We start from the raw sequence: 26,567 nt of genomic DNA on the forward strand, positions 1-26,567 counted from the left end.
TCAAATTTATTGAGTTCAAACATGAGTCTGAGTGAACTCTGGGAGTTCGTGATGAACAGGGAGGTCTGGCATGCTGCAGTCCATGGGGTCGCAAAGAGTCAGACACGACTGAGCAACTGAACTGAACTGAGTTCAAATTTCAAAAGGTACGCAGAGTTTGGTAAAAATGCTCCTCCTAATCCCAATAACCAGCCACCCCATCTCCTCCCCAGAGCAAACAACTTTGTCATTTTCTTGTGTTTTCTTTCAAAATATTCTGTGCAAAATCAAAAAATATATAAACATATATTTCTTTTTACTCATCTTTAAACAAATAAGCTTTGATTTCTATCTTGCTTTATTCAGTTAACAAGTATTAACAAAAGAGATTCAGTTCAGTTCAGTTCAGTCGCTCAGTCATGTCCGACTCTTTGTGACCCCATGAACTGCAGCATGCCTGGCCTTCCTGTCCATCATCAACTCCTGGAGTCCACCCAAACCCATGTCCATCAAGTCAGTGATGCCATCCAGCCATCTCATCCTCTGTCATCCCCTTCTCCTCCTGCCCTCAATCTTTCCCAGCATCAGGGTCTTTTCAAATGAATCAACTCTTCGCATCAGGTGGCCAAAGTATTGGACTTTCAGCTTCAACATCAGTCCTTCAAATGAACACCCAGGACTGATCTCCTTTAGGATGGACTGGTTGGATCTCCTTTCAGTCCAAGGGACTCTCAACAGTCTTCTCCAAACCACAGTTCAAAAGCATCAATTCTTTGGTACTCAGCTTTCTTCACAGTCCAACTCTCACATCCATACATGACCACTGGAAAAACCATAGCCTTGACTAGACAGACCTTGGCAAAGTAATGTCTCTGCTTTTGAATATACTATCTAGGTTGGTCATAACTTTCCTTCCAAGGAGTAAGCGTCTTTTAATTTCATGGCTGCAGTCACCATCTGTAGTGATTTTGGAGTCCAGAAAAATAAAGTCAGCCACTGTTTCCCCATCTATTTGCCATGAAGTGATGGGACTGGATGACATGATCTTTGTTTTCTGAATGTTTAGCTTTAAGCCAACTTTTTCACTCTCCTCTTTAACTTTCATCAAGAGGCTCTTTAGTTCTTCTTCACTTTCTGCCATAAGGGTGGTGTCATCTGCATATCTGAGGTTATTGAGATTTCTCCCGCAATCTTGATTCCAGCTTGTGCTTCCTCCAGCTCAGCATTTCTCATGATGTACTCTGCATATAAGTTAAATAAGCAGGATGACAATATACAGCCTTGACGTACTCCTTTTCCTATTTGGAACCAGTCTGTTGTTCCATGTCCAGTTCTAACTGTTGCTTCCTGACCTGCATACAGGTTTCTCACGAGGCAGGTCAGGTGGTCTGGTATTCCCATCTCTTTCAGAATTTTCCACAGTTTATTGTGATCCACACAGTCAAAGGCTTTGGAATAGTCCATTAAAGCAGAAATAGATGTTTTCTGGAACTATCTTGCTTTTTCGATGATCCAGTGGATGTTGGCAATTTGATCTCTGGTTCCTCTACCTTTTCTAAAACCAGCTTAAACATCTGGAAGTTCACGGTTCATGTATTGCTGAAGCCTAGCTTGGAGAATTTTAAGCATTACTTTACTAGCGTGTGAAATGAGTGCAATTGTGCTGTAGTTTGAAAAACAGATGTTCTTTACATTTTAGAGAACAAACAATATCAGGTCATAGAGAGTTTTCTCATTCTTTTGGGGATTTTATCATAATTTAACCAATCTTATACTGGTAGACATTTGGTTTGTGTCTAATGATTTGCTGTTACAAATAGTGATACAAGATATAGTTGTATACTTGTATCATTTCACACATGTGGGAAAGTATCTCTAAGCTAAAGTGAAATTCCTAGGTCAAAAGGTAAATGTACTTAAAATTTTGACAAATATTGGCTTGGTCAAAAATTCATTCAGGTTTCTCCTTCACATCTTATAGAAAACCTGAATGAACTTTTGGCCAACCCAATGTTACAACTTTTTCTCCTTTAAAAACTGCTGTCTGTAATACATGAGTGTTTCTTTCATCTGACCATTTTCAAGCTGTACATTTGACTTTGTTATATTTTTCCAACCTGATATATAAAAATAGTACTCAATATATGTTTAAATTGCATTTTTCTTTTATCTGCAACCACCAGCTCTACATATATATGATTTGTTTTATGTAAACAATCTTTTCCCAAATTTTTACTAGACTGTTGGTATGTTATCTTATTGATTTGTAGGGTTCTTTACATATTAGGAAAATCAGCTATTTCCAATATGTTACAATTTAATTTTTAGTTTGACTGTTGTCTTTTGATTTTGATTTTATGTAAAATAAATTCATACTTAGAGGGCCTCTTCCACATCAAGATTTTATGTGCATGTGTATATATATATATAAAGACTGCTATTTTCTGAGACTGAATAAAACATCAGAAGTTGATAGAGGCAGGGTAGTTTTGAATGGACCCTGGGTACAGAGGAAAGGGGCCAGGGAAGATCACAGAAGAAAAGAAACAGAAATGTTACTTAACAAGCAAATGCAGGAGTCCCCTGAAAGGACATGTGTGAGATGATATTAGCAGTATAAAGAAGATGGTTATGAGACAGACTGATCAGGGAAGGGCTGGAAGTGGTCACAGAGCCTATCATATGGTATTCAGCAGGATTCCCCTGATTCAACTGGGTTTGCCTCTAGAGCTAAAGGCATGTCTTTGCTTATACAATGGCAAGAGGCAGGCATGAGGAGGAGAACAAAAACAGACATCCACACATCCATAACCACCATTTGCAGAGCGTGTGTGTGTGCCAGGCCCCTACTAAGTCATATACAAACCCAGTGTTACTTAATAGTCACCACTGACCTGTGACACAAGTACCGTTGTCATTTACATCCTACAGATGAATAAACTGAAACAGAGCAGTGAAGTCAGTGCCTCAAATTTCAATCTATAGAGTGGTTTCTAGATGACTAGAAATCTCTTAATTCTTTGCTGTACATCTAAGAGAGTATTTTTATTAAGCTAAATGCTTAAATAGTTGGAGCCAATCAGTGTCTCTTGCGTGAAACTTCTGCAGGAAGCAGGGAGCAGCATTCCAATTCTGTGTTTCATCAAGTCTCTAAGAGCCTCTGCTTGCCTGCCGTCAGCTGGGAGCTCGCCCATACAATGAAATTTAGAAACATGAACTACAAAACAATTGCAAAAGAGCTAGGGATAAAATAAATTATATATATACATATATATATATATGTATATATACATATATTAGCAGTTTTGAAACAGAAAGGAAATGGTTTATGAAGAAAACTATTAAAGTCATCAAGTTTCTCTTGCTTCAGGTCAAAACTTACAGCATACTGTAATACCATTTATTATGTTGTGATTGAGTGCCAGTAGTCATCTGTTTCCTTGCCTTTGCCATGTTTCTGCCTGGGGTATTTATATTTGATCATTGTTCTCTTAATAGATTGAACTAATAAGCACGTGAAAGCTACAGTACCTGCAGATCTACAGTAAAAGTTGATATAAAGTATATACTCATCTCAAGATTTGCAATGTCCTTTCCCAGAGTGTCTTCAGGGAAATCAGTTTGGCAAGAGTGGCACTGATATATGGTTGAGGACTAGAGAATCTATTAGGAAACTGAATGCCACCCTCTTAATTCATCTTGGAAAAGGGAAGTCACAAAGCAGAGGAGGGTAGTGTAGGAAAATCCCCCTCCCGTATGGACTTGGCTGTGTTTTGAGACCCAAGTTGTATTCTCTGAAGATTATACTTCAGGGGGAATTAGCCCTTGTCATTTCCACAAAACACCAAGTTTAGGAAAGAATGTCTCTTAATCACTTTATGGAATTAAACATGGTAGATCTTTGATGGTTAGACTTTGATCATCATCAAAGACAGAACCTTCAGGGCACAAGTGGGGGTGCTTTATTAGGCGGAGATGTAGATTGATGAAATTAATTTTAATCATCAACAGAGCCCGAATACACAGAACAAGTGCTTAATAATTATTTGAATGTGTGACAAAATAGAAAGAAAAGGAAGGGAGGATGAAATTGGCAGTGTCTGTGGTCAGAGCTCATGCCCGCGCCCTATGATCCTAGTTTACAGCAATTGTTTTAGATTAAGATTTTAAATTAAATATAAATTAATTATATCTAGGGGCTCATACTCTGCTTTGCCAGCTATCTTAACTACAGAACTTGGTTGTGGTGAAGCAACTTTACTTCTCATATATTCAGCTCCGCTATTTAACATATTTAACAGAGTCAAAAATTGAGGTTCAGAGAGATTTAATGGTCATCTAAGGTCATAGCCCTAATTAACAGCAGAGCTGGGGTTAGAATCTGAGTTTTCTGACATTCTCTTCTACATGACATTCAATCACAAATCGGATTTTCCATTAGGAAAATAGGAACCTAGAGATCAAGACCCGTAACATTCTGATTTATCAACTTTTCCTCCAATTCTATTTTTGCATGCATGCATGAAGTCTTTTAGTCGTTTCTGACTCTTTGTTACCCCATGGACTGTAGCCTGCCAGGCTCCTCCAATGGAATTTTCCAGGCAAGGATACTGGAATGAGTTGCCATTTCCTTCTCCAGGGGATTTTCCCGACCCAGGGATCGAAGCCGGGTCTCCCACAGGCAGACTCTTTACAGTCTGAGCCACCAGGGAAGCACCATGTATTAACTCATTTAATTTGTATTTTAAATGTTTATTGAATATCTATTGAATGTCAAGTTCTGAGGGCCCCTGAGAATACAGCATTGAATGAGACAACCATGGGCTTAGCCCTGTGGTTTTACAATCTATTGGACACCATAGACAAATGAAAGGGGAGCTGTTTAGGGCAGACATTACTTCTGTTTTCTGAGCAAGAAAACGGAATGCTCCCAAGAGGCTCTTAGACAAATGTAGGAGCAAGAATTTGTCCCTTTGACTCTAAATTTAGGATTCTTACTAAACAACAATTACCTTTAAAGAATATGAAGCACCACAACCTTACATTGGTTATCGATCAGTTTCTTCGTTGTTTTTTAATGCATGGACTATGGTGCAAGTTATTGCTTTGCCTGCACAGTATCCATTCATGTTTTGAGTAATGGCAACAAGAATTTCCTTTTCAAAATCTATTTCTCTCCTGTTTTCTGTCTCAGCCTGTGTGTGTGTATGTTTTGTGTGGAGGAATAGCATGAACTCTGGCCGGATTGCTTCAGAACTGAACACTCAACCCCAATTGGACCAGCCAACGCTTCTATAAAGGGGAAACCATCTCTTATGCTGGACGCGAAGTGGGGAGAGTCTGAGACTAGGGCCATGAGGCTGTGATGAGAAAAAGCCTGCCTGGGATTGAAGCTGGCACCCAGGAATGCAATGCCACCTGAGCCTCTAGATACAGCTCTGCCTATATTGTGAAACCTTCATTTACAAGAGTAAAAAAAAATTTTTTTTTTTGCTTAAACCAAATTTAGTTGGGATTTTGGATACTTTCAAAAGGAAGAATCCTGACTGATACTCCAATCACACAAAACAACTGAGGGTTTTATAAGCACACTTTAATATATTCCCTACTTGTAGCTCAGTCAGTAAAGAATCTGCTTGCAGTGCAGGAGACCTGGGGTTCAATTCCTGGGTTAAGAAGATTCCCTGGAGAAGGAAATGGCAACCCACTCCAGTGTTCTTGCCTAGAAAATCCCCTGGGCAGAGGAGACTGGCAGGCTATGTAGTCCATGGGGTCACAAGAGTCAGACACAACTTAGTGACGAAACCATCACCCCCAAGTTAGGACCCTTGGTTTGCATAGTTTATAAACTGGAGAAATTTCCTGGACTCAGTTTCTCTAGTGCAAATGACTGATGACTGATGGAGTTCCCACTAAATAATCCAAAATTGGTGTGTCTAAGAGGCGGGCTACAACTTGTAGATCATGGATCTTAGTTCTTCTCCTTTTCCTGGGTTTTTCATCAATCATCTGCAAAAATCAGATCAAATTTTCTCAACTTTTAATCAGCATCAGAATCACCATGATGGTCCTGACACAATGGAGCTTGGACCACACTTTGAGGATATTGATAAAGGAGCAAATGGATTGACTCACCTCCTCCCTGCTTAACATCGGAGCCATTGTTAGAATTCACTGTGCATCTCTGACAAAGTCAGCTCCAGGCTTAATAAGTGGTTCCTGAGACTTCATTTCCAGTTTCCTCCCTGCAAATGGGAAGTTTTGGAGCTTCACCCCAAAGATACTGAGCACTGACTGTGTGCAAAGCTGTTAACAAGTTACTGGTGTGAGAGGGCTGCCTGGAGAATGTAGAATGACTCCCGCACCAGAAGATCTCATGTCTGGAAGGAGACGTGTGTACCCAGAACACAGTGCAACCTGAATGAGCAACAAAGGGGACGAATGAGATGTGGTGTCAGAGGGGAGAAGGAGCAGGGATCTGTGCCTGTAGGTGGACAGGCAAGTAGCACAGAGCTCACAGAGGTGCAGTGGAGATGTCCCCGGAATCTGAGAGTGAAAGGCCTGGATTTCCAGACTGTGGTCACTGGGGACTTGCTTGAAGATACCTGAACAGGGAAGTGTGATGGGCAGAACCAGGTCCTAGAGGATTAATCTGGCCATAAAGTTTCTTAATTTCTAAGAAATGGGATAGGTCAACATCCACAGCTTAGAAAGGCTCTTCAAATGAAAAGATCCCTCCCCTAAAAAATGAAGAAGACATATGTGACCTAGTGCACTCCAAGTCACCTCTCAAGGATGAGTTTTAAAGTTTGGACTCAGATTCTCAGAATAGCCTTTGAATGACAATATTTTTCAAAATGATAAATGCACATACCCTTGACAGAGCAACCGAACTCCGGAAATTTTACCTCCAGAAGTACATGTATAAGATGATGTGTGTGCACTTTGTTCTCTGCAGCATCCTTTGAAATAACAAAAAATTGGAAAAAACCCAAGTGTCCAATAGGAAATTGATGAAATCAATTACTGTATATACACACCATGAGACATTATGCATGTATAAAAAGAATGAGGAATCTTTTTATGTTCTTTGAAAAAAAACAGGAGACTGCTCGTTAGGAAAAATGGTGACGTAGAATCTGCTGCTTTCTGTATAAAGAAAGAACAAAGAACTCTATTCATATTTTATTTGCATTTTAAAAAGAGGGATGTATTTTTAAAAATCTACTGAAAAATATTTATCCAAGGGAGATGGGTATAAATTTGAGGGAGGAAAGACAGGAATGGAATGAATCTCTTCATTCTGATCCTTAATTATATTTTAAATACGTGAGGGCATTACCTAGTCAACATGTTAAGTATTTTATCGGATGCCAGTGAGCAAAACGCGTTCAGCAGGGGCTTCCATTGTTCGTGAGGCTGGGCTCTGATTCCCAGCTCAACGTGAGACTCCTGCAGGAGGAGAGTGCAGACTAGGAGCCCCCATGCAGAGCAAGGCCACTTGCCAGGGTTTATTCATTCAGATCCCCTCCAGAGAATCTAATCCCTGCTCTCCACGATCAGGCAGAGCTGCCTGTTCTCCTGCAGCAAAACTTGTGCCTCAAGGGAGGCTTTGGGATGTGCTCAGTGACTGAGACACCGTGTCTGTGATGGCCTGTGCCCTGTGCCCAGCCCTCCTGGCAGAAAGGAGCAGGGAATCTAGCACTGGCTAGTATCCAGAGTCCAGTGGGCACTTGCCTGGAGAGCCAAGGGCTCCTTCATTCTAACAAATCTTCCATTTTGTGTCAAATCATGTCTAACTAGGAGATGACTATCAGCAATTCCGGAGTTGCCTCTTTCATCCCTTCTAGAGATCACCAATGGAGAAGGCAATGGCACCCCACTCCAGTACTCTTGCCTGGAAAATCCCACGGATGGAGGAGCCTGGAAGGCTGCAGTCCATGGGGTCGCTGAGGATCGGACACAACTGAGTGACTTCACTTTCACTTTTCACTTTCATGCATTGGAAAAGGAAATGGCAACTCACTCCAATGTTCTTGCCTGGAGAATCCCAGGGATGGTGGAGCCTAGTGGGCTGCCGTCTATGGGGTCGCACAGAGTCGGACACAACTGAAGTGACTTAGCAGCAGCAGCAGCAGCAGACATCACCAAGACCTCTGTCTTCCTATCAATCTTCTCAGAGTAGAGGTCAGTAAGTGTGTGTGTGTGTGTGTGTGTGTGTGTGCGCGCGCCCTGTATGTGTTCTTGCTTGTAAAAGAAAATAGAACATAGTGCTTTAAAAGTATAAGATTTAAAGTTTGCATAAACCTGGGTTCAAATCTGAGTTTGGTACTTATCAACATGGCCTTGAAATATTACTTGATATATCTAGTCCAGTTTGAAAGTGTTAGTCACTCAGTTGTGTCCGACTCTTTGTGACCACATAGACTGTAGCTCGCCAGGCTCCTCTATCTACAGAATTCTCCAGGCAAGAATACTGGAGTGGATAGCCATTCCCTTCTCCAGGAGATGTTCCCAATCCAGGGATCGAACCCGGATTTCCCACATTGCAGGCAGATTCTTTATTGTCTGAGCCACCAGAGAAACCCGGTTTACTTACCTAAAAGTGAGATTAAGTGTATTTAAATATTTAAATTACATTTAACACCTGTACCTGGCCTTTAGAAAAGACTGAATAATTATGTTGTTGTGTCTGTGTGCTTAGTGGTGTCTGACTCTGTGGCCCCATGGACTGTAGCCCTCCAGGCTCCTCTGCCCATGGAATTTTCCAGGCAAGAATACTGGAGTGGGTTGGCGTTTCCTACCGCAGGGGATCTTCCCAACCCAGGGATTGAACCTGCAGCTCTTGAGTCTCCTGCATTGGCAGGTGGATTCTTTACCACTGAGGCACCTGAGAGGCTCAAATGTGTTGTTGATGATGTATAATGACCTCCTCCTGGTTTGAAACCTCTCATATAGAGTAATCTGGAAGCATTTGATGAGAAACATATTGAATAACCCTGTTGGCTTATTTAGATCAGTTTCTTTAGAGACTTGGAATCTCTTCCAAGAGTCCCATGGAAACTTCTATTATTTTCCTGAAATGATCTACCTGAAACCCAAAGATGATACCTCCTTCATGTAGCTTTGAATGTGTTCCCAGCTGGGACTACATATTTGTTTATATTTGTAGCCAGAGTGGTTGACAGTCATTTAAGCTGCATTAGGATTCTTGGCTGTAACCTACTCCTCTAATTAGGCTTGTAATTTCAGAACAAGGAAAAATTGATTCAGCCAAGACATCCTCTACTGGGAGCCCAGCCATAAGATGGACTCAGTGCCTCCCTCTGTTGTATTCTTTAAACATGCTCATGGGACATACCCCACCATGCCCAGCAGAAAGCAAAACTTCATGGCTACTCACAGGCTCCTTGAAGGAGGCTGCTGCTCCATTCAGGTTCACAGCTTTCTTGTTCCTGACCCTTTCTGTGGCAGAGAACAAGGACAGACTCTGTGGGGAGAGACCCTGGGCTTGAGGAGGTTCCCTCTAGCCTGTCCTCTCCCAAGTCTCTTGAGTGAAGCCATGACTTGTCAAGGAGACCCCTCTCTTGGTGTTCATTCCTTCCTTCCTCCCTCCCTTCCTTCCTCCCTCCCTTCCTTCCTATTTTCCTTCTTTCCTTCCTTTTCTAATACAAACACATATAATAAACCTAAAGGATTTGCTACTACTATACCCATTTTATGGAGAAGGCAATGGCACCCCACTCCAGTACTCTTGCCTGGAAAATCCCATGGACAGAGGAGCCTGGTAGGCTGCAGTCCATGGGGTCGCTAAGAGTCGGACACGACGGAGCGACTTCACTTTCACTTTTCCCTTTCACTTTTCCCTTTCCTGCATTGGAGAAGGAAATGGCAACCCACTCCAGTGTTCTTGCCTGGAGAATCCCAGGGACAGGGGAGCCTGATGGCTGCCGTCACTGGGGTCACACAGAGTCGGACACGACTGAAGCAACTTAGCAGCAGCAGCAGCATACCCATTTTAAAGGCTAAATTTTTTAAAAAGAGGAGACAACTTGGTCTGAAAGAAATTAAACAATTTAACCAGTGATGATTCAGGTAATCACCTGTGAGTTGGGGTAGGAAGCAGGTCAGTCTGACTCTGGAGCCCACACTCTTAGCCATCTTGCTTTACTGCCCCTTGTTTTGAAAGAGGGTCCTGGGCTAATTGCCTTGCAGAACCTGAGAGGGCCCATCACTGGGAATTCTCCCTCTCCATCTTATTTTAATGGCACACAGAGAAACCTGATTGCTTGGGCCAGTTGGAAAATGAGTGCTGGAGAAGAGGCTTGTTAATAATTAATAACCCTGGAACAGGGTTATTCTGAGGTCCTAGGAAAGCATGGGTCATCTCCAACTCAAAGCCATCATGAGCATAATAGCCACTTCTTTTCAGGATGTTATTCAATATTCAAAGTTGAGTTAAAGCGTAAAAAAAAGCAACACTACATTTCCAGAGAGGGGTAAAAAGGATAAAGGATCTCTTCTTGCCTGTAATACTAGTACATCTTCTCAGGAACCTAATTTGGACTCAGGGCTTCCGCATTAACTATACAAATGGAATTAAAGACTTGACTCCATCAGGGAACATAAAATACTTAAAAAATTGCTTCAGCTAAATGACACATTATTCATAGTAATAAGGGGTGGAATTATACAGTATTTAGATGGCCCTTTATTTGCAGAGAGTGTTTGATGGCTTCCTCACACACATATTATAATCCTAATATTTTGTGCCTTCCCATTTGTCAGGCCTTTGCAGCATTTAGACATTTGTGATTAAATCAGTGCTCATGGAAGCCCAATGTGGATGGATGCTTCATCCATTCATAGAACACATGCCTTCCCAGCCAAGGACCCAACACCCAAATCTTCTTGACCATCAAAGTCTTCTGCAGGCTGTTTGGGGTCATGAGCCCTAGAACCAGTTGTCTTCTGTCAGTGGAGACTTTACTGATATCCTGGCTCATTGAAATATCTTCTGCTTGAGACTCTGTTTCTGTTTCTACTAGCTGCAGATCCTTTTCTTGACTCTGTTTCCATAGTTCAGTGCCTTTAAGTAAGTTCAGTCTTAAGATACTTGAGCTTTCATTCACCAAATCCTGACTACAGGCTGACCTGGGATTAATGCACAGTAAATTATAATTTGTTATAGATAATATTTATCCACTACTTTCCACTGTAGGTCCATATCTGTTACAGCTTCTCCTGTTTTATGAATGATATAATGATGGTGATGATGATAATCAAAAAGAGAATTCATTGAGTACTTAGATATCAAGTGCTTAATTAAGTACTTCACTTACACATTCACATTTACCCCTCACAAGAAACCTGTGAGGTATTATTACTATTACTATCATTCCCATTTTATAGAGGCAGGAGCTGAGGCCAAGTTCACATAACCAGCCAGTGAACCTGATGTTCACACCCACGTCACTTGATTCTTATCCATGCACTGAAACCATGATAATGCTTGTACAACCCTCATTTGCTCCAGATCTCTTGAGCCATGCTAACTAAGAGTGCTATGCTTGGTTTTTTAAACTGTTGTCTATCTTAGTGTCACCTATGACTTGTTTACGAATCTTTTGTATACTCACATTGCCTTGATGTTGAAAGCTCAAAGTCAGAGAATTATTCTTGGCCCTTTAGTCTCCTCTGTGTTCCCTCTCCTCTTTATTTTTCCCTTTCTAGAATGATGGTCTGAGTCTCAGCTCTGTGGTTCTCTTTTTTTATAATATAATTGAATTTTCTTCATTTTACAACCAAACTCCTCCTACACCATGTCCTAACAGCAGTATCGTGGGCTGTGGGGATTGTTTTTGGTCCACAGGTTGGTTACAATAAATTAGCATATGGCCAAGAGACCCAGTTTTTCTTAAGAAATATAAATCTCTGAGGCCAGGAATATTCTGCAAAATATAACAAAGTTTACTTATACTTCTTGTGTCCTCTCACCTCTGGCCTTTCCAGTGTCCCCAGATCACTCCTCTCATGTAGGAAAGTGACCAGGGATATTGGCCCACACCGGATATTGGTAACATGATGTGGTCCCTCTGTCAGCACTAAAACATATGACTGTAATGTTTCTCAAGTGGTAAATTTTAAAGTTGAAACAACAACAGCTAACAGGTATCATGTTCCTATTTAGTTCTACCATGATCTTCCCATTTCATTCGTGTGTCAGTGTATGACACATGCATGACTCCACCTTACTAGTGGAGCTAGTGAGTTTGCCTTCTGTGTCACAGCTAGAACATGGGAGAAATGAATTCAAATGCTGGTCTGTTTCATTCTAAAACCACACCTAACCTCTGTGATCCACCCAGGTGAAGGCCATGGTTGTGAGCAGGAGACCCTTCCCTATGATGCTCAGTTAGAAGCACCAGGCATTCTGCCTGTACACAGGCTGATCCTGACAAAGGAGTAGCTGGGATCCCCTCTCACACCCACAGAGACGATGTTTCCCTCCCATCTGTTGCGGGCACTTATCAGGTGACAGGGAGGGTGACAGTGAGCGTGAATCCTGAATCCTGGCTGTGACTGAGGAATCAGCCCAGGGAACCCTCAGACCCGGCTCTCCTTTGGGGACAGAATTAACCTCTTTCCTTCTTCCATCCTCAGTAAGAGAGAAGGGGATCTTGCACAAGGAAGGCAAGAGGACTCATTTATTGACCACCTACTGGATGCACACTCTGTGCTTGGCTCTTTCAGATTTGGTTGGTTTTTATATGCTAGCTTGGCTGAGCTATAATACCATTATTAAGTCAAACACTATCAGATGTTGCACTGAAGGTATTTTGTAGATGTGATTAACATTTACACTATGTTGATTTTGAGTAAACTAACCTTAATAATGTGGGTGGGCCTTGTCCAATCAGTTGAAGGCATTAAAAACAAAAGCTGAGGTTTGCCAGAGAAGAAATTCTGCTTCAAGACTTCAGTATCAACTCCTGCTTGAGTTTTCCAGCCTGCCCTATATATTTCAGCTTCCACAATAACTTGGGCCAATTCCTTATAAACAAATTATTTATCCACTTAATCTGTCTATAATGTGTTATCTGTTTCAGCCTGAGAATTTTGCAGCTTTCAAAAGCTCTCAGATGGGAGCTGCCAACCCTGGAAGCAGCAGTGCTTCCTCTGCTTTGTCTCTGGGGTGTTATTCTTTCATTTCCAGCACCCCTTGGGCACTTGTTAGTTGTCACTGTCACCCTGCTCTGGAAGGGAGAGGCCGGATGGTTCTGCATTCTTCCAACTCTCAGTTGAGTTCAGTTCAGTTGCTCAGTCATGTCTGACTCTTTGTGACCTCATGGAGTGCAGCACACCAGGCTTCCCTGTCCATCACCAACTCCAGGAGCTTGCTCAAACTCATGTCCATCGAGTCGGTGATACCATCCAACCATCTCATCCTTGCCATCCCTTTCTCTTCCTGCCTTCAATCTTTCCCAGCATCAGGGTCTTTTCCAATGTCAGTTCTTCACATCGGGTGGCCAAAGGATTGGAGTTTCAGCACCAGCATCAGTCCTTCCAATGAATATTAGGGATTGATTTCCTTTAGGATTGACTGGTTTGATCTCCTTGCTGTCCAAGGGACTCTCAAGAGTCTTCTCCAACATCGCAGTTCAAAAGCATTAATTCTTTGATGCTCAGCCTTCTTTGTGGTTCAACTCTCACATCCATACATGACTGCTGGAAAAACCATAGCTTTGACTATATGGACCTTTGTCAACAAAGTAATGTCTCTGCTTTTTAATAAATAGCAGTTAGTTTCTGCTTCCAACTATACCCCCTCTGAATACTTAATAACACGGTGTGGCCCAGCAAGTGCCACAGAAGACTGGAGTTTGTGTCACTGTAACACTATGCAGTGTGGACCCTTGAAGAAGAATGAGACTGCCCACATTGTCTGCACCCTATCTTTAGTGCAGATGGGATCATTACAGGCAAGTTGCTGTCCTTCATGGAAAACACCAGCCAGGGAAGTCTGCGATACTTTCAGAGCCTCCATCTCAGGGCCTCGGATAGTAGCATCAGATGTTTGTAGCAGGAAGTCAAATTTAATCGGTTTCTCTGTGACAGATTTAAAGTCCATCAGGTCCTGGGGAAAGATCATCTGAAGAGCCAGAAGATGAGCTCATTTGCCTCTCCTCAAAGACAAGTTAGTGAAAAAATTCAACAGAGGAGTGTTTAGCAGGTGGAAGCTCATAAATCTGTCAGCAAACTTTACTGACCATATACAGGAAATTAGGTTATGCTTTTTTTTCCCTTACCTCCAGTGTCATTTTGAATTATGTACTCTGCATTATGGAGAGACCAGCTTCTTCCTGGCTGCTAGCCAGGCATTTGGAAGACAGGAATTGGTTTTATTTTTCTATCAACCTGTTTCTGATTCAGATTTTAGGGTGACATATAGTCAGTATCAGGTTAAAAAAATAATCTGTTGTAGGTCAACCAACCCACTTTCAATTATACTCAACGGCATATAATTGGTGATATTGACAACCCACTGGAGTGCATTGATTTTCCCATCAGAATGGAAAATCTTGGAACACTTTTCTTTTTCATCCCACTTACTAGTTAGTTGTGAAAAATTCTCCAAGGTAAAAATTATTTTATTCATAAGTTCTTTAAATCTGTCTATGCCATTTTCTTGAAAGACTTGAACAAAAGTGTAAATAATTTGCCACATTGCATGCTGACTGTGCAAGACCTCCACCCCATCTTATTCTCTCTGGTTCTGTAGTGACACAGAGATGCTCAGCTGAGGGGTGAGTAGGAACTAGAATCCCACACACACACTCCACTTGTCAAGTTGTCCACCTTGGGGAAGGGGCATGTGTGCATGCTAAGTCACCTCAGTCATGTCCAACTTTGTGCCACCCTATGGACTGTAGCCCGCCAGGCTCCTGTGTCCATGGGATTCTCCAGGCAAGAATACTGGAGTGGTTGCCTTGCCCTCCTCCAGGAGATTTTCCCAACCCAGAGATCGAACCTGCATCTCTTATGTCTCCTTGCATGTCTCTTATGCACTGGCAGGTGGGTTTTTTACCACTAGCACCACCTGGGAAGCCCCTAAGGAAGGGACTGCTGCTGCTGCTGCTGCTGCTAAGTCGCTTCAGTCTTGTCCGACTCTGTGCGACCCCATACACGGCAGCCCACCAGGCTCTCCCGTCCCTGGGATTCTCCAGGAAAGAATACTGGAGTGGGTTGCCATTTCCTTCTCCAATGCATGAAAGTGAAAAGTGAAAGTGAAGTCGCTCAGTGGTGTCTGACTCTTCGCAACCCTATGGACTGCAGCCTACGAGGCTCCTCCATCCATGGGATTTTCCAGGCAAGAGTACTGGAGTGGGGTGCCATCGCCTTCTCTGAAGGAAGGGACATCTTTCTCCAATTTACGTGAGTCACTGCTGGTGGTGTTATATACACCGTTATATTTAATCTGCATGAAAATTGCACAAGATGGAGTTATGAATGTGGAGAGAGGGAAGATTAGCATGTACCCTGTGCTGTAGGGTTGGAATTGTTGATATCAGTATATCAGGACTCGTGCTATTTAATAGACAGACAGACGTAGTCATAAATAAATGTAAGAGAGTATGTGTGTGCACTTGCATGCAATTTTTTTACTTAGAATAAAGACAAACTAGGGCTTAAATCTTACTACCTTATCCATGTGTTTTATGGTTTTGATCAAATCACTTACAAATTGTAACCCTTATCTCCCTTGTCCAAAAAAAAAAAAAAGTAGAAATATAAACAAAAAAAAGGAAAGGAAGATGAGGGCTGGGGATGGTAGTAATATCTACCTAACAAGGTTAATGTGAAGATTAAATGAGATACAGCATACTCACCACAAAGCCTGGCACATGGTATATAACCTCAACTATGGCTCTGTGTGTGTGCTCAGTCACTCAGTGTCCAACTCTTTGCAACTCCATGGACTGTAGCCCACTAGACTCCTTTGACCATGGAATTTTCCAGGCAACAATACTGGAGCAGGTTGTCATTTCTTTCTCCAGGGAATCTTCCTGACTTGGGTACCAAACCCACGTCTCTTGCATCTCCTGCATTGGCAGGCAGATTCTTTACCACTGCGCCGACTGGGAAGCCCCAAACTATGGCTAATGTAATCATATTATTACTAATTCATTATTATGATATAATGTTTGTCTAAAATAGTTAAAAATAGATGTCTGTCCAGGATGGGTAGCTTCCACCATGACCGTTGTTTACCCTATTTATTTTCTCCTGGGATGCCTAATTTAATATAAGTAGAACAACCAAAATTGAGCCAAGATTTCCCCAGGGTTAAGGGCTGCCCTTAGGAAAGCTGTTATTTTCAGTGAGTTGGACAGAGCCCAAGTGATTGTGACAGTGTTAGACCAGAGCCTGGATCAGCAGAACAAATCTGGTCATGAAATAACCCACAATGTCTGTTCCCACTGAGGCCCTGCATGGCTGATTTCTGCAAAAGAGGACCCATCTTATTTCCTCCAGTCAATCGCTCATTTGTAGTCATGAGCATCCCCATCATCCACAACCCGAATTTCATGAAATATGTTGAAATGACTTTTGTTCCTGAGGCCTTTCATCAGGGAGGGTAGGACTAATTTCACCTGAATAGGGAGGATCACGATGACAAAGCACAATGAACCTCTGACCTCCTTGGTTCAGTCGAAGCACTGATGTCCATCACAAGGCAATGACATCTTAAGTCCCAGGAGGAAAAAAATCCAGATGAAACTTCTGCAAAGGAAAAGACCAGCTATCAAAAGTGGTGGTTCTTAGTTGAAATACATATCCTCCCACCCAAGGTAGACAACATAAACAACTACATTTTTAAAAGGAGAGTTTTTAAAGACTTTCCTTATCTTCTGCTGGGTCTTTAACTGAACAGATACCTGACAAGAAGCCTGGGATAGGACTGACACAAAGGCCAGAGTTCTGTGGCCTCGTTGATGCAGAGAGCATTTAAAGAAGACCATCAGGAGGGCTTTGCATGTTCTTGACAACTGCAATCCGGAGACTTATTTAAAGTAATGTTCTTAGATCACTTGAAGAGTCTTTAAGCACTTGGTACACTGATTACACTCTTTTGATTTTCTTTGAACCAAATTACAGCTTAAGAATTTCCTTCATAAACATATAATTACTTTGGGGGGGAAATAATAACTAAGGAAATAATAGTGAATTATATAATAGGCTTTCCAGGTGGTGCTAGTGGTAAAGAACCCACCTGCCAATGCAGGAGACATAAGAGACACAGGTTCAATCCCTGGGTGGGAAAGATGCCCTGGTTTAAACATACAGTGAGCCTAATTTACTCCAAAAACATTCTTTTTGCAGAAGCAGTGCAAATGGAAGGGAAGGAGGGAGAATTCTGAGTAGAACTTTAAATCAGTTTAGTTCAGTTATCTGTTCTTGCTAGATAAACACAACAGAACATAATAATTTACTTAAATATATCTGTGTGTATGTCTGTTTGTAAGATAGATAAATAGATGGATAGATAGACACTTTTCTGATTGAAACAAAGATAAAAAAAATTACACATTTTACCTCCAAGTTGAACTAAGGCAAAATCAGGCTGGGATCACTGTTTCTTGTCCCCAGCTGCTCATAAACATTGTCCCTAAGAGCCTAAATGCCATAGAAAGGTTATTTTCCTTGTAACTTTTTCCCTATAGCAAAAAAAACCTTAAAATTTCGTGATTTAGAACTTGTCCAATTTAAATCTGTGGTTACTAGTTGCCTGGTGTATTAGAAATCAAGTATATTGGTTTTTAGTTCATCCCACCACTCCATGGTCTCCCTTCCTTTGTCTGGCAAACCTGGAAATCTGCTTACCTCATGAAGTCAATACAGTTAAATGAGAATGGACTTTTAGACTGAAAGTATCATTAAGATGTCAGCAACTCATGTGGGGTTTAATTCAATGAGAACATGTATAATATACATATACCCCAAAATGAAAAGTTTTCAAGATTCTTTCACTAAAGGAGGTGCTCTCAATGGGACATTTTTTTTTTTTAATCTTCCAATTTTATTTTATTTTTAAACTTTACATAATTGTATTAGTTTTGCCAAATATCAAAATGAATCCACCACAGGTATACATGTGTTCCCCATCCCGAACCCTCCTCCCTCCTCCCTCCCCATACCATCCCTCTGGGCCGTCCCAGTGCACCAGCCCCAAGCATCCAGCATCATGCATCGAACCTGGACTGGCAACTCGTTTCCTACATGATATTTTACATGTTTCATTGCCATTCTCCCAAATCTTCCCACCCTCTCCCTCTCCCACAGAGTCCATAAGACTGTTCTATACATCAGTGTCTCTTTTGTTGTCTCGTACACCGGGTTATTGTTACCATCTTTCTAAATTCCATATATATGCGTTAGAATACTGTATTTATGTTTTTCCTTCTGGCTTACTTCACTCTGTATAATAGGCTCCAGTTTCATCCACCTCATTAGAACTGATTCAAAAGTATTCTTTTTAATGGCTGAGTAATACTCCATTGTGTATATGTACCACAGCTTTCTTATCCATTCATCTGCTGATGGACATCTAGGTTGCTTCCATGTCTTGGCTATTATAAACAGTGCTGCGATGAACATTGGGGTACACGTGTCTCTTTCCCTTCTGGTTTCCCCAGTGTGTATGCCCAGCAGTGGGGTTGCTGGATCATAAGGCAGTTCTATTTCCAGTTTTTTAAGGAATCTCCACACTGTTCTCCATAGTGGCTGTACTAGTTTGCATTCCCACCAACAGTGTAAGAGGGTTCCCTTTTCTCCACACCCTCTCCAGCATTTATTATTTGTAGACTTTTGGATCACAGCCATTCTGACTGGTGTGAAATGGTACCTCATAGTGGTTTTGATTTGCATTTCTCTGATAATGAGTGATGTTGAGCATCTTTTCATGTGTTTGTTAGCCATCTGTATGTCTTTTTTGGAGAAATGTCTATTTAGTTCTTTGGCCCATTTTTTGATTGGGTCGTTTATTTTTCTGGAGTTGAGCTGTAGGAGTTGCTTGTATATTTTTGAGATTAGTTGTTTGTCCGTTGCTTCATTTGCTATTATTTTCTCCCATTCTGAAGGCTGTCTTTTCACCTTGCTAATAGTTTCCTTTGATGTGCAGAAGCTTTTAAGGTTAATTAGGTCCCATTTGTTTATTTTTGCTTTTATTTCCAATATTCTGGGAGGTGGGTCATAGAGGATCCTACTGTGATGTATGTCGGAGAGTGTTTTGCCTATGTTCTCCTCTAGGAGTTTTATAGTTTCTGGTCTTACGTTTAGATCTTTAATCCATTTTGAGTTTATTTTTGTGTATGGTGTTAGAAAGTGGTCCAGTTTCATTCTTTTACAAGTGGTTGACCAGATTTCCCAGCACCACTTGTTAAAGAGATTGTCTTTAATCCATTGTATATTCTTGCCTCCTTTGTCGAAGATAAGGTGTCCATATGTGCGTGGATTTATCTCTGGGCTTTCTATTTTATTCCATTGATCAATATTTCTGTCTTTGTGCCAGTACCATACTGTCTTGATAACTGTGGCTTTGTAGTAGAGCCTGAAGTCAGGTAGGTTGATTCCTCCAGTTCCATTCTTCTTTCTCAAGATCGCTTTGGCTATTCGAGGTTTTTTGTATTTCCATACAAATTGTGAAATTATTTGTTCTAGCTCTGTGAAGAATACTGTTGGTAGCTTGATAGGGATTGCGTTGAATCTATAAACTGCTTTGGGTAGTATACTCATTTTCACTATATTGATTCTTCCAATCCATGAACATGGTATATTTCTCCATCTATTAGTGTCCTCTTTGATTTCTTTCACCAGTGTTTTATAGTTTTCTATATATAGGTCTTTAGTTTCTTTAGGTAGATATATTCCTAAGTATTTTATTCTTTCTGTTGCAATGGTGAATGGAATTGTTTCCTTAATTTCTCTTTCTGTTTTCTCATTATTAGTGTATAGGAATGCAAGGGATTTCTGTGTGTTGATTTTATATCCTGCAACTTTACTGTAGTCATTGATTATTTCTAGTAATTTTCTGGTGGACTCTTTAGGGTTTTCTATGTAGAGGATCATGTCATCTGCAAATAGTGAGAGTTTTACTTCTTCTTTTCCAATTTGGATTCCTTTTATTTCTTTTTCTGCTCTGATTGCTGTGGCCAAAACTTCCAAAACTATGTTGAATAGTAATGGTGAAAGTGGGCACCCTTGTCTTGTTCCTGACTTTAGAGGAAATGCTTTCAGTTTTTCACCATTGAGGATAATGTTTGCAGTGGGTTTGTCATATATAGCTTTTATTATGTTGAGGTATGTTCCTTCTATTCCTGCTTTCTGGAGAGTTTTTATCATAAAAGGATGTTGAATTTTGTCAAAGGCTTTCTCTGCATCTATTGAGATAATCATATGGTTTTTATTTTTCAATTTGTTAATGTGGTGTATTACATTGATTGATTTACGGATATTGAAGAATCCTTGCATCCCTGGGATAAAGCCCACTTGATCATGGTGTATGATCTTTTTAATGTGTTGTTGGATTCTGATTGCTAGAATTTTGTTAAGGATTTTTGCATCTATGTTCATCAGTGATATTGGCCTGTAGTTTTCTTTTTTTGTGGGATCTTTGTCAGGTTTTGGTATTAGGGTGATGGTGGCCTCATAGAATGAGTTTGGAAGTTTACCTTCCTCTGCAATTTTCTGGAAGAGTTTGAGCAGGATAGGTGTTAGCTCTTCTCTAAATTTTTGGTAGAATTCAGCTGTGAAGCCGTCTGGACCGGGGCTTTTGTTTGCTGGAAGATTTTTGATTACAGTTTCAATTTCCATGCTTGTGATGGGTCTGTTAAGATTTTCTATTTCTTCCTGGTCCAGTTTTGGAAAGTTGTACTTTTCTAAGAATTTGTCCATTTCTTCCACGTTGTCCATTTTATTGGCATATAATTGTTGATAGTAGTCTCTTATGATCCTTTGTATTTCTGTGTTGTCTGTTGTGATCTCTCCATTTTCGTTTCTAATTTTGTTGATTTGATTTTTCTCCCTTTGTTTCTTGATGAGTCTGGCTAATGGTTTGTCAATTTTATTTATCCTTTCAAAGAACCAGCTTTTGGTTTTGTTGATTTTTGCTATGGTCTCTTTTGTTTCTTTTGCATTTATTTCTGCTCTAATTTTTAAGATTTCTTTCCTTCTACTAACCCTGGGGTTCTTCATTTCTTCCTTTTCTAGTTGCTTTAGGTGTAGAGTTAGGTTATTTATTTGACTTTTTTCTTGTTTCTTGAGGTGTGCCTGTACTGCTATGAACTTTCCCCTTAGGACTGCTTTTACCGTGTCCCACAGGTTTTGGGTTGTTGTGTTTTCATTTTCATTCGTTTCTATGCAAATTTTGATTTCTTTTTTGATTTCTTCTGTGATTTGTTGGTTATTCAGCAGCGTGTTGTTCAGCCTCCATATGTTGGAATTTTTAATAGTTTTTCTCCTGTAATTGAGATCTAATCTTACTGCATTGTGGTCAGAAAAAATGCTTGGAATGATTTCTATCTTTTTGAATTTACCAAGGCTAGCTTTATGGCCCAGGATGTGATCTATCCTGGAGAAGGTTCCATGTGCGCTTGAGAAAAAGGTGAAATTCATTGTTTTGGGATGAAATGTCCTATAGATATCAATTAGGTCTAACTGGTCTATTGTATCGTTTAAAGTTTGTGTTTCCTTGTTAATTTTCTGTTTAGTTGATCTATCCATAGGTGTAAGTGGGGTATTAAAGTCTCCCACTATTATTGTGTTATTGTTAATTTCTCCTTTCATACTTGTTAGCATTTGTCTTACGTACTGTGGTGCTTCCGTGTTGGGTGCATATATATTTATAATTGTTATATCTTCTTCTTGGATTGATCCTTTGATCATTATGTAGTGACCTTCTTTGTCTCTTTTCACAGCCTTTGTTTTAAAGTCTATTTTATCTGATATGAGTATTGCTACTCCTGCTTTCTTTTGGTCCCTATTTGCATGGAAAATCTTTTTCCAGCCCTTCACTTTCAGTCTGTATGTGTCCCCTGTTTTGAGGTGGGTCTCTTGTAGACAACATATGTAGGGGTCTTGTTTTTGTATCCATTCAGCCAGTCTTTGTCTTTTGGTTGGGGCATTCAACCCATTTACATTTAAGGTAATTACTGATAAGTATGTTCCCGTTGCCATTTACTTTATTGTTTTGGTTTCGAGTTTATACACCGTTTTTGTGTTTCCTGTCTAGAGAATATCCTTTAGTATTTGTTGGAGAGCTGGTTTGGTGGTGCAGAATTCTCTCAGCTTTTGCTTGTCTGAAAAGCTTTTGATTTCTCCTTCATACTTGAATGAGATCCTTGCTGGGTACAATAATCTGGGCTGTAGGTTATTTTCTTTCATCATTTTAAGTATGTCTTGCCATTCCCTCCTGGCTTGAAGAGTTTCTATTGAAAGATCAGCTGTTATCCTTATGGGAATTCCCTTGTGTGTTATTTGTTGTTTTTCCCTTGCTGCTTTTAATATTTGTTCTTTGTGTTTGATCTTTGTTAATTTGATTAATATGTGTCTTGGGGTGTTTCTCCTTGGGTTTATCCTGTTTGGTACTCTCTGGGTTTCTTGGACTTGGGTGATTATTTCCTTCCCCATTTTAGGGAAGTTTTCCACTATTATCTCCTCAAGTATTTTCTCATGGTCTTTTTGTCTTCTTCTTCTGGAACCCCTATGATTCGAATGTTGTAGCGTTTAATATTGTCCTGGAGGTCTCTGAGATTGTCCTCATTTCTTTTAATTCGTTTTTCTTTTATCCTCTCTGATTCATTTATTTCTACCATTCTATCTTCTAATTCACTAATCCTGTCTTCTGCCTCTGTTATTCTACTATTTGTTGCCTCCAGAGTGTTTTTAATTTCACTTATTGCATTATTCATTATATATTGACTCTTTTTTATTTCTTCTAGGTCCTTGTTAAACCTTTCTTGCATCTTCTCAATCCTTGTCTCCAGGCTATTTATCTGTGATTCCATTTTAGTTTCAAGATTTTGGATCAATTTCACTATCATTATTCGGAATTCTTTATCAGGTAGATTCCCTATCTCTTCCTCTTTTGTTTGGTTTGGTGGGCATTTATCCTGTTCCTTTATCTGCTGAGTATTCCTCTGTCTCTTCATCTTGTTTAAATTGCTGAGTTTGGGGTGTCCTTTCTGTATTCTGGCAGTTTGTGGAGTTCTCTTTATTATGGCGTTTCCTCACTGTGTGTGGATTTGTACAGGTGGCTTGTCAAGGTTTCCTGGTTAGGGAAGCTTGTGTCGGTGTTCTGGTGGGTGGAGCTGTATTTCTTCTCTCTGGAGTGCAATGAAATGTCCAGTAATGAGTTATGAGATGTCTATAGTTTTGGGGTGACTTTGGGCAGCCTGTATCTTGAAGCTCAGGGCTGTGTTCCTTTGTTGCTGGAGAATTTGCTTGGTATGTCTTGCCCTGGAACTTATTGGCCCTTGTGTGGTGCTTGGTTTCAGTGTCGGTATGGAGGCATTTGATGAGCTCCTGTGAATGAATGTTCCTTGGAGTCAGGAGTTCCCTGGAGTCAGGGTTTGGACTTAAGTCTCCTGCTTCCGATTATCGGTCTTATTTTTACAGTAGTTTCAAAACTTCTCCTTCTATACAGCACCGTTGATAAAACATCTACATTAAAGATGATAAGTTTCTCTACAGTGAGGGTCACTCAGAGAGGTTCACAGGGTTACATGGAGAAGAGAAGAGGGAGGAGGGAGTTAGAGGTGACCCAAATGAGATGAGGTGAATCAATAGTGGAGAGAGTGGGCTAGCCAGTAGTCACTTCCTTATGTGCACTCCGCAACTGGACCACTCAGAGATGTTCACGGGGTTATACAGAGAAGAGAAGAAGGAGGAAGGTAACAGAGGTGGCCAGAAGGATAAAAGGGGGGAATGAAAAGGAGGGAGACAGATCCAGCCAGTAATCAGTTCCCTAAGTGTTCTCCACCGTCTGGAACACACAGAAATTCACAGAGTTGGGTAGAGTAGAGAGGGGTTAGGGAGGAGACACAGGCGACCTGGTGGAGAAAAAGGAGGGTCCAAAGGGAGAGAGAGCAGTCAAGCCAGTAATCTCACTCCCTAGTGAAAAATGGGTCCTGAAGATTGGGTCCTTAAAGGTACAAAATTGGTAACAAATACATAAAAGCAAAAATTAAAAATCTAGAGTAGAGTTTGGAATTTCAAAAATACGATGTTAAAGAAAAGAAGAAGGAAAAGAAAGAGAGAAAGAACGAACAAACAAAAACAAACAAGGTCACGAAAATTATAAAGAAAGTACAGGTACAAAATTGATAACTAATACCAGAAAGCGAAAATTAAAAATCTAGAGTAGAGTTTGGAATTTCAAAAATACGATGTTAAAGAAAAGAAGAAGGAAAAGAAAGAGAGAAAAAACGAACAAACAAAAACAAACAAGGTCGCGAAAATTATAAAGTAAGTACAGGTACAAAATTGATAACTAATACCAGAAAGCAAAAATTAAAAATCTAGAGTAGAGTTTGGAATTTCAAAAATACAATGTTAAAAAAAAAAAGAAGAAGAAAAATAAAGAGAGAAAACAAACAAACAAATACGAACAATGTCACAAAAATTATAAAGAAAATACAGGTACAAAATTGATATCAAATACCAAAAAGCATAAATTAAAAATCTAGAGTAAAGTTTGGAATTTCAGATATACAATGTTATATAAAAGAAGAAGAGAAAGAAACAGAGAAGAAGAAAAAAAAAAAAAAGTCACAGAAATTATATAAAAAAAAACTATAGGTACAAAATTGATAACATATACCAAAAAGCGAAAATTAAAAATCTAGAGTAGAGTTTGGAATTTCAAAAATACAATGTTAAAGAAAAGAAGAAAAAAACAAAAACAAACAAAAAAAACAAGGTCAAAAAATTATAAAATATATATATATGAAGTTTGCTGAAGAAGAAAAAAATAGGGTCTTTTTTTTTTTTTTTTGCAAAGTAATAGGTTATAAAAGTGAAAATTAAAGGAACAATAGAGGACTTAAAATATATTTTTTTTTATTTAAAAAAAAAAAGAAAGAATGATCGTAAAAATAATAAAAATATATCTAGGACTTTTTTGTTGTTGTTTTTTTTGTGGGTGTTGTGGGTTCAGTTCATTTTTGGCTAGTTCCTTGGTCAGATTTATATTTCTCAAGATCTATAGGCCCCTTCCTATGTAGTCCGTAGTAACCACAGGGTTTTGATCTATTGCCTGTAGCTTCCAAGGCGTTTCCCTCTGTTATATCTTCTTCTGTTTGCTAGTCTCTTCAGTATCTGGTTTCCGCCCTGACTCAAAGGGCACGGTGGAGGACACTTTTTTTTTTTTTTTAGACTTACTTGTTCAGTCGCGCTGTGGGGAGGGAGGGAGGGATGCTGCAAACAAATAACACTGGCGTGGGCTCGCAGTGCCTCAGCCACCCTGGGTCTGCCCCCGCTCACGGCGCGTGTAGCCTCCCTGTCCACACTGCTCAGACTCTAGGTTGTTCCGCCGGGAACAATCCGAGGCTGGCCCTGGGCTGCATGCACCTCCCAGGTCCAAGCCGCTCAGGTTCAGGCACTCGGGTAGTCCTCAGAGGCGCAGACTCAGTTGGGCCTGCGTTTTGTGCTCTTCCCAGGTCCGAGCGCCAATTTGCTTTTCCCAGGCGAGCGCCAATGCTGCGACTTATCGCCTCCCCGCCACTCAGTTATCTGGATGTAAAACCGGCGCACCTTCTCAGGCAGATGTTGACCGTCCAGACCCCCAAGAAGTTTTAGTTAGCAAAGAAGCCTGCTTACAATTTTATAGATAATGTCTCTCTGGGGCTGCGATTGCCCCCTTCCGGCTCTGGCTGCCTGTCACCGGAGGGGGAAGGTCTGCAGCCGGCTATCTCTGTTCAGTCCTTTGTTCTGTGCGCGGGCCTGGCGGTCTTAGGTTAGGGCTGGCTTTTCGCGTGGTAGGTATCCCACAGTCTGGTTTGCTAGCCCAAATTATTTCGCTCAGATAGCGCTCAGGGTATTCAGGCCAGATTCTTACTCTCAGCGATGCAGCCCACGCCGCGCCTCCCTGCCCAGCCCCGGTTTGCTAATGGCGGATGCAGGCGTCTGCGCTGCTTCTCTGCTGGGGGAGTTACCGTAGGGCTCGCAATCTGCGAGTTTTAAATTGTTTATTTATTTTTTCTCCCTGTTATGTTGCCCTCTGTGCTTCCAAAGCTCGGCACAGATTCGGCAGTGAGAAGGTTTCCTGATGTTTGGAAACTTCTCTCTTTTTAAGATTCCCTTCCCGGGACGGAACTCCGTCCCTCCCTCTTTTGTCTCTTTTTTTTGTTTTTAATATTTTTTCCTACCTCCTTTCGAAGAGTTGGGTTGCTTTTCTGGGTGCCTGATGTCCTCTGCCGGCATTCAGAAGTTGTTTTGTGGAATTTACTCGACGTTTAAATGCTCTTTTGATGAATTTGTGGGGGAGAAAGTGTTCTCCCCGTCCTACTCCTCCGCCATCTTGGCTCCTC

General features: G+C 40.7%; 1 long non-coding RNA gene across 1 annotated transcript in view; it reads right to left on the reverse strand.

The window, feature by feature from the left end:
• LOC147344301 (uncharacterized) overlaps positions 1-26,567 on the reverse strand; it is a 27,238-nt gene extending 671 nt beyond the window's left edge. Inside the window, exons 1-2 of the long non-coding RNA XR_015155362.1 lie at positions 26,406-26,567; positions 16,680-16,764 (exon numbers count right to left, since the gene is read on the reverse strand). This is a non-coding gene — a long non-coding RNA (uncharacterized LOC147344301). The remainder of the gene's footprint in view (positions 1-16,679; positions 16,765-26,405) is intronic.

Source organism: Bos grunniens, chromosome 26, assembly GCF_055505025.1.
Source record: "Bos grunniens cultivar Pamir isolate PY7600 chromosome 26, Bosgru_T2T1.0, whole genome shotgun sequence".
NCBI classification, from domain to species: Eukaryota; Metazoa; Chordata; class Mammalia; order Artiodactyla; family Bovidae; genus Bos; species Bos grunniens.